Source organism: Marmota marmota, unplaced genomic scaffold (genome assembly GCF_001458135.2).
Source record: "Marmota marmota marmota unplaced genomic scaffold, marMar, whole genome shotgun sequence".
Lineage (NCBI taxonomy): Eukaryota > Metazoa > Chordata > Mammalia > Rodentia > Sciuridae > Marmota > Marmota marmota.
In genome coordinates, this window is record NW_025999853.1 from 16046484 (window position 1) to 16054786 (window position 8303).

Below are 8303 nucleotides of genomic sequence, written 5' to 3' on the forward strand. Positions count from 1 at the left end.
TTTTTTTTTTTTTTTTTTTCTGCTTCTAGCTTCTAGAGGCTCCCGACATGACTCTTGACCTGCTTCCATCACTATGTCCCCTTCTCTGTCTCTGACTCTCCTGCCTCTTTTCTATGACGATCCTTGTGATTACACTGGACTTCCTAGATAATCCAGAATGATTTTCCCATCTCTTTAACCTAATCACATTTGCCAAGTGCCCTGCCCTGTAAGGCAGCATAGTCCCAGATGCATGATTGGAACATGGTGTCTCTGAGGGAGCAGGCAGTTCTACCTACAGCAGTGCCCTGTCCTTCCTCCCTACTGCACTGTGGAAGAACTAGTGGGAGCCATCTGTCAGAGCATCTCACTAGAATGCTTCCCGTGATCCAAGCCAGATCTGTCCTTTGAGGGGTTTCTTTGTAAGTGGAAAAGCAGTGAATTCTGAGTCTGGAGCTGGTGAAGGTCAAGCCTCCTCTAAGGTCAATGTTGTGGTCTGTGCTTGGTGGAGATGGACGCGGAGGTGTGGAGGAGAGGAGAGTTCTGGAAGTGTTCCTGCTGCTGCTTCCAGCTGTTCCCAAGGCCAGCAGTTTGGGAATCAGTATATCCTCTGCTTGTTTCCATCCCTAGAAATCAAAATTGTCCTGACCCACAGAGCTGTTTTGAGTGGAGGCTAGACCTCAGGGAATGTGGAGACAGCAGGAGCAGGAAAGAGTTATCTTGAAGCAGGTGAGCACTCTCCAATCTGAGAGCCTCCCAGGCCCTGGGTGGGCGTCATGTTCATGCAGTTAGGTACAATCTTTAGAAGATACATTAACCCCAGTGAGTAAGACCACATCGATCTCCATTTCAACCTCTGTTAAATTGCTGGCCTCCCCCCTCAACAGGGGACCCAGGCATTTTTGAAAACCAGCTAAAGGGAAATTGAGTTGACTTGTTTAACTTGTATTAAATGGAGAATGTTTATAGGGTTTCTGTTGTTTCATTAGATGGCTGGTTGGCTGGGTGTAGAAATGGCTTTTAGAAATACTCCTTCTGCATGGGCCTACCCAGCCTATGGCATGAAGGTGCAGGGCTGGAGGGTCTTCAGGATATGAAATGTCCCGCAGTGCCCACCCCCAGAAATGTGAGGAGAACAGAGGCGAGTCCAAGGCTGGACTGTTAAAAAAAAAAAAAAAAAGTTCTCCCAATCATCAGACATGTAGGATTGTAAAATGAGTGATTGATTGGAGTCTTGATTTGTGGTCAAAAACTAAAGTTCTCTCCTGTCAGGAAGAAATTGGGCAAAATTGAATATATCTGAATTCCTGTGGAAACTGATGACAAACCTGTAGGATTAAAGCAAGCAGTGAGTTCAGGCTACGTGTGAAGTTGCAGGCCAAGGGCTGAGGTTGTGGCTCAGTGGTTGAGCGCTCACCTAGCATGGGCGAGGCCCTGGGTTCGATCCTCAGCACTACATAGAAATAAATTAATTAATTAAAAATATTGTATCCAACTACAACTAAAAAAAAAAAAAAAGAAATTGCCAAGCTTCCTAAGGTATAGGCCTATGTCTTAGCAAAACATCACCATAACAGGTTGTGAAGCTAAAGTAACTTTTCTACTCTATCAACCCTGCTAGAAAATAGCCTGAAGTCTCTATTTCCTCTGTAGATAATGGTATTTCAAACTTATCATCCCATGAAAAAAACAATCAAAGAGGATGCCCCCAAACAGGAAGGAAAAAGCATCATAGAAGTGCATCAGGCAGTTGAGTTATTTGTCTCTCTGTCTGGTATTTTCCAGCTTTGAAGACTTTGTAACTTGTTATAATATGTTTTCTCATTCTGTTAATTTTTGTTATTTACTTTTGTGTTTATAAATTTATATTCACCTTTTTTAAAAGAGTGCCCCATCATGCAGGCCCCATTACCTGGAACTACTCCCAATGTGTAGGCCACATTAAAGAGGTGGGGATGGCCAGCCTCCCTGAACAGCCTGCCCGAGAACTGAGGGTCATGGAAGATAGGTCGAGAGGGAGACAGGTGAGGGATACTGGTGGCCGGGGATGGGGAAGGCCAGATGTGGGGCAGGAGGGCTCATCAGGGTTGACAGTAGATATGCAATGGTTCCTGTCAAGGAAAGTGACATGAGGGTATGAAAGAGGGGTGCTCTTCCCATGTGACAGATGTCTTCCTGCAGCTTCAGCCTTCTGTACCTGTAATGAATGGGGAGATGATGAAAGACTAAAGCAGGTGGTACATTCCAGAATCCTGAAAAAGAGTCAGAAATGTGTCACTCCCTGAAACTGCGATTTATCAGTGCCAACATAAATGAATGAGGGTGATCAGAGCTTGGGTGCTTCCCAAATCTCATGAGGGTCTTGAGGAAATAAGGGAAACCTCCATTCATCACGAGTGGAGAGTGTATCCTGAAACCCCATCGGGGAAGCACAAGTTCAAATGTAACTAATAAAAGATGCACTTTCCAAGAACACTGCTCAGTGGATAATGACGTATGACAAAGTGTTTAAAAAGCAAATTAAAAAGTGACAGTCTCAAACACACTCATACACAGATGAATAAATTAGACTAAAAAAGCCATAAGGCAGAAGACACATAATGGTTTTTATCTAAAGACAAATGACACCTAAGGGGAAATATTTGCAACTCGCATCACAGCCAAAAAGTAATTTTCCTAATACATCAGAGTTCCTATAAATTGATTTTTTTTTATAAAAACACTAACCATCTAATAGAAAAAGAGGCAATTCAGAAGAAAGGAAATACAAATGCCTCTTAGATGGAAAGATATTAAACCTTATTCACAATAAGAAAATGAAAAAATAAAATTACGCTGCAATTTCACTTTCAACTATCAGACTGGCAAAGATAAAAGAGAGTTCGGCAAAGACATGAGGAATCAAGCTCTCTCCTGAATTGTTGGTGGGAACAACAATTCTGTGGGTGCAATTTCTGTGGGGAGCAATTTGGTAATAGCTGTACAGACTGCAAGAGAATATAGCCTGGACTCTTGCAATTTGACTTCTAGGAACTTAATTACATGGCCGCATATGTATGATATGACATATATAAAAGATTATTTGTGGGCTAGGGATTTAGTGAGTTAGAAGAATGACTGCCTAGCAGGCAGGAAGCTATGGGTTTGATCCCCAGGAGCACACACACACAAAATATGTATACATATAAATATGTATATGTGTGTGTACACATACATACATACATATTATTTACAACATATTTCATAACAAAAATGAGAGGATGTCTACCTAGAAAAAATAAATAAATTATATGCATATGTTGGAATATTACTCAGCTGTAGAAAAGAATGAGGAAACTCTATTTTAACTAAACTAAAATGATCTTCAAGATATAAAAGTAAGGCTCTCAGGGCTGGGAATATAGCTCAGTTGGTAGATTGTGTGCCCTGCATGCACAAAGCCCTGGGTTCAATCCCCAACACCACAAACAATCAAAAAACACCACCATCAACAACAACAACAACAAACAAAAGTGAGGCTCTCTGCTTCTCCATGTTCAACAGACAGTCACATCTTCTCGCTGTGCAGGGCAGGGCCAGCCACATCCCTGACACATAATAATGAAGGCTGGAGTGAATGGAGGCTGCTTTCAACCCTAGCAAAGTGAATATTGTCTCCATCAATGACCCATATACTGACTTCAACTACCTGGTCTACATGTCCCAGTGATTCCATCCATGGAAAGTTCAATGGCACCCTCAAGGCAGAGAATGGGAAAGTTGTCATCAATGGAAAGTTCATCTCCATCTTCTAGGAGCAAGATCCCGCCAACAGCCAAAGATCTGGTGATGCTGGTGCTGAATACGCTGTAGCATCCACTGGCATCTTCACTATCATTGAGAAGGCTAGGACTCATTTGAAGAATGGCACCAAAATGGTCATCACCTCTGCCCCTTCTGCTGGTGTCCCTCATGTTTGTGATGGGTGTGAACCATGAGAAGTATGGCCACCCCCTCAAGATCATCAGCAATGCCTTCTGCACGATCAACTGCTTAGCCCCCCCAGCCAAGGTCATCCATGACAACTTTGGCATTGTGGAAGGACTCATGACCACTGACCTTGCCATCACTGCCACTCAGAAGACCATGGGTGGCCTCTTTGGGAAACAGTGGCATGATGGTCGTGGGGCTGGCCAGACATCATCCCTGCTTCCACTGACACTGCCAAGGCTGTGCACAAGGTCGTCCCTGAACTGAATGGGGAGCTCCCTGGCATGGCTTACTGTGTGCCCACCCCAACACGTCAGTTGTGGATCTGACCTGTCGCCTGGAAAAAGCTGCCAATCATGGTGACATCAAGAAGGTGGTGAAGCAGGCATTGGAGGGCCCCCTAAGGTCTCTTGGGCTACATGGAGGTTGTCTCCTGTGACTCTTCCATGCTGGGGCTGGCATTGCCCTCAATGACCACTTTGTCAAGCTCATTCCCTGGTATGACAATGAATTTGGCTACAGCAACAAGGTGGCAGATCTCATGGTCCACATGGTCTCCAAGGAATCAGAGCCCCTGGACCACCACCCCAGCAAGAACACAGAGGAATAGCGAGGTCTTCAGCTGCTGGGGAGGCCCTGCTCCTAACTCAGTCCATCAACATACCAAGAATCTCCCTCCCAATTTCCATCCCAGACCCCTGAAGAAGGGGAGGGGCTTAGGGAGCCCTACTGTCACGTACCATCACTAAAGTCCACTGCACCCAGTATACACACACACACACACACACACACACACGAGACAGACTTGGTAACACACACCTGCAATCCCAGCAACTTGGAAGGCTGAGACAGGAGGATTGCCAATTCAAAGCCAGCCTCAGCAACTTAGCAAGACCTTGTCTCAAAATAAAAAATGAAAAGGGCTGGGAATATAGCTTAGTGGTAGAGCACCCCTGGGTTCAGTCCCCAATACAGCAGGAAAAAGAAAAAAAGAAGAAGAAAGCTATAGAGGAAATATAAAGTACTCCACTATTGCTGCTTTAAAAAGAACAATTGGGAGGAGTGTAGCGGTGTGTATGGCTCAGATAAGCAAAACGTATCCACAGGGTCCACCAGAAACACGCTGCACCAGTTGCTTCCTGAGTAAGGCTCTGGGTACCTGGGGCCTGAGGCTGTAAGCAGTAAATGTTCAGCAAATGTTTACTGAGGGCTGGTTTTGTGACAGGCCCAATGGCAGGGGCTGGGGATGCAGGAGTTAATAAAACAGACAAGGTCCTACCTGCATGAAGCTTGTGTCTTAGTCAAGAAAATAGGCAATAAATAGATAAAACGTATGTGTGGACAAGTGATTGTCAAACAGATGGACAGAGTGGGGGAAGGAAGCAAGAAAGAAAGCGGCTAGGTATTTAAAGAAATTTAAAAACAGCAAATAGAGAGAATAAATGTGGGGGAGGGTCTTGTTTTAGCCAGGGTGATGGTCAGGGTAGACTCAAGTCATCCAGATATCTGAGGTAGGAGCACCCAGGGTCCAGTGCAAAGGCCTAATATTGTTTTGTTTTGTTTTGTTTTGTTTTGAGAAAGAGCGATGGTTTTGTTTTGAGGGGACTGTGGTTCAAGCACAGAGAGAAAAGGGGACAGTGATAGGCACAGAATTATGTTCCTGCATCAAACCCTTCCAGGAGCAGCCCCACCTGCCTGGGCCTGCAGGGGTGGCACCAACCCTTCAGGGATTTCCTCAGAAGACCTGGTTCCTTTTCCAACATGAGGTGTTTGGCCACAGCAGGAAAACACCAACCTCCTAACTATAGAGGGTAAATAGGTTGGCACAGTCCGTATTCTGGGGCAATACCTATATTTTTAGCTAATGCTGTATTAACTTCTTTGTGAAATAACCTTCTGAAACAAAGGTAGCTCTTTGATGACGCCGGCTTCACATTCCAAACATAGTGTTTGTCCCCACAAGCCTAAAAGCAGTTCTCTATTCCAGAGACCCTCAATATCTTGGAAGGAAAGAGATACAAACTCTTATCCCAATACAGGCTCTTCCTGAGCCTTGTGGGTTCCAGAAGCAGCCGCAGATGAAGCAGCCCTCTGCCATGCTCTTCTGATAGATGGCTGCGTCCCCCGGGACCTCGGTTTCCATGGGGTTGCTATTTCTCTGGATGACATGTGCTGTGTAAACTCTCCAGTCACAACTGGGTCCTGGCTCTTTAAGACAACAAATCCCCAGGGGAAGAGGGTTGAGTCTTGCTTAATTGGACAGTTGGTTGTATCCAGAGAGAAGTGTTTGCAGAGCACATCAAAAGCCAGCCCAGGGACCCACATGTTTGCTCAGTATCCACACAGCAAACAACAAGAGCCTCTCTTGAATGGAGGGGTCAGAAAGGATTTTCCTCAAATCTAGTGAACCTCTGGGGTGATGGCTTATTCAAATGCCAGGGTGGGATGGGGTGCAAGGCCTCCCTTGTCTGGGATGGACACCCGGAGTCTCTTATTTTCATTTTGCTTTCTAGCAACAGAACCAACCCTGGGGAATGGAGGGGGACCTGGACTTGTTTGGAAGTCTGTCTGGAACCAGTGCAGAAGGCCAGCTGTAGGGAGCTGTAGGGAGCGGGGTGAGGGAGGAGGAGGAGGAGGCCCACTAGCTGTGCTGAAAACCAGACCCAGAGCTTTTATGCACATGATTAGTGATGAGCCAGTTGCCTGGCAACAGCAGCCCCTTCCCCCTTCTATCCATACCCCTCAGGCTGCATGTAATGTTTGTGACATTTTTCTTTTCATAGCAGAGACAGGGAGTCACCCCCTTCATTAGGTAAAGACAGTGCCCACTCCCCAGCCCCCCTTACTAGCTTATTGATCAGACTCCTGGTTAGAAATTGTCTCCCCAAAGCATTTAATTATTAATTGCACATTGGACTGATTGCTGTACCAAGAGAATCTACGGATGAGAGTTCATAGAACTGAAGTGCTTAGCCCAAGACCTGGCACACAGGAACTGCTGTGAGAATAATTAACGGTATCCCTTCCTTTAGGGAGATTGGATTATAGCGAGACCTATGCCGGGCAGATTTTACTCTTCAAAGAGTATCGCTGTTTTCTCTTCAACTCTCCATCCAAACGCTACAGCAGGAAGAGTTCCCCTCCCCCATGCCTGTAAATCTTTGTTTACAAATAGTGAACCCAAGGCCCAGCAAAGTGAAGTGACTTTGTCAACGTCCCATAGCTCTTGACACCAAAACTAGACTGAATCCAAACCTCCTGGTGCTCAATCCCTTTCCACTACACCTCTAGCCCTCAGAATGTAGTGTGCATGAGAATCCTACCAGGAATCCATCAAAAATGAAGGTTTATGATCCCCCCACCCCTCACCATGCCCCTCACCATTGGTTTCCTAGGGCTGCTGTAACAAATTACCCCAAACTTAGTACCTTATACTAGCAAGTTTATTATCTACAGGGTTAGAGGTCCCAAGTCCTAAAATGGATCTTAAGAACTAAAAGCAAGGTGTTGGTGGCCCGAGTTCCCATGAATGCCAGAAGGGAGGATCTGTTCCTTGCCATTCCCAACTTCTCCAGGCCACCTTCCCCCTGGCTCATGGCCCATCCCTCCAATCTCTACCTCCACCACCATGTCTCTGCCTCTCTTTCCTCCCTTGTAAGGACCCCGGGTCCATTGGACTCACTAGGAGAATCTGGGACAATTTCCCCATCTCAAGAGCCTTTAACTCTGATTTAGGCAGCTGGGTGGAGCCCAGGAACCTGCATCCTGGTATCCTTCCCTCCCTCTGTCAAGCAGACAACCTCTGGACCAGCTAGGAAGCACTGCTGCACCCGTGGGCCACCAGCTTTTTCTTTACAAGACAATGAGGGGACTGACCGGCAGGGAAGGCCATTGCTTCCATTTATTAAGATGCTCAAGGATAGGAAGGTGCTTTTGTAGTCCCAGGTTCCACAGCCAAAGTTGGAATGTAAACCCAGGTCCCTGTCTCCACACCCACTGTCTGAGGTCCTCTATTCGACAGCATGCTGTCGCGGAGCCTGCTCCCCTCCTCCTGCAGACAGGAAAACCAGGGCCCAGGATCTGTCAAGTGACCACCCACGGTGCTACTTCCAGGCTCACTCAAGAGACCCCAGAGAGATCATGCATTTCCTTCCCTTTCCCACATGGAGATCTCATCCCTGCCAAGCCGCTGAAAAGCACTTTTCCGTGCAGAGTCAGACTGCAGTGCCAGCCTGACTTCAGACACATGGGCTGAAACAATAGCAGAACCCTTTGGTGGGTTGTTCTCAGGGAGCAGAATGACGGAAGACAGGGGCTGGAAGAGATGGGGCGTGGGGGTGACAGGCCCTTTCTGT

General features: G+C 46.4%; 1 pseudogene; it reads left to right on the forward strand.

The window, feature by feature from the left end:
• Window positions 1-3583: 3583 nt before the first annotated feature.
• On the forward strand, window positions 3584-4790 carry LOC107139689 (annotated as a pseudogene).
• The last annotated feature ends 3513 nt before the right edge of the window (window positions 4791-8303 follow it).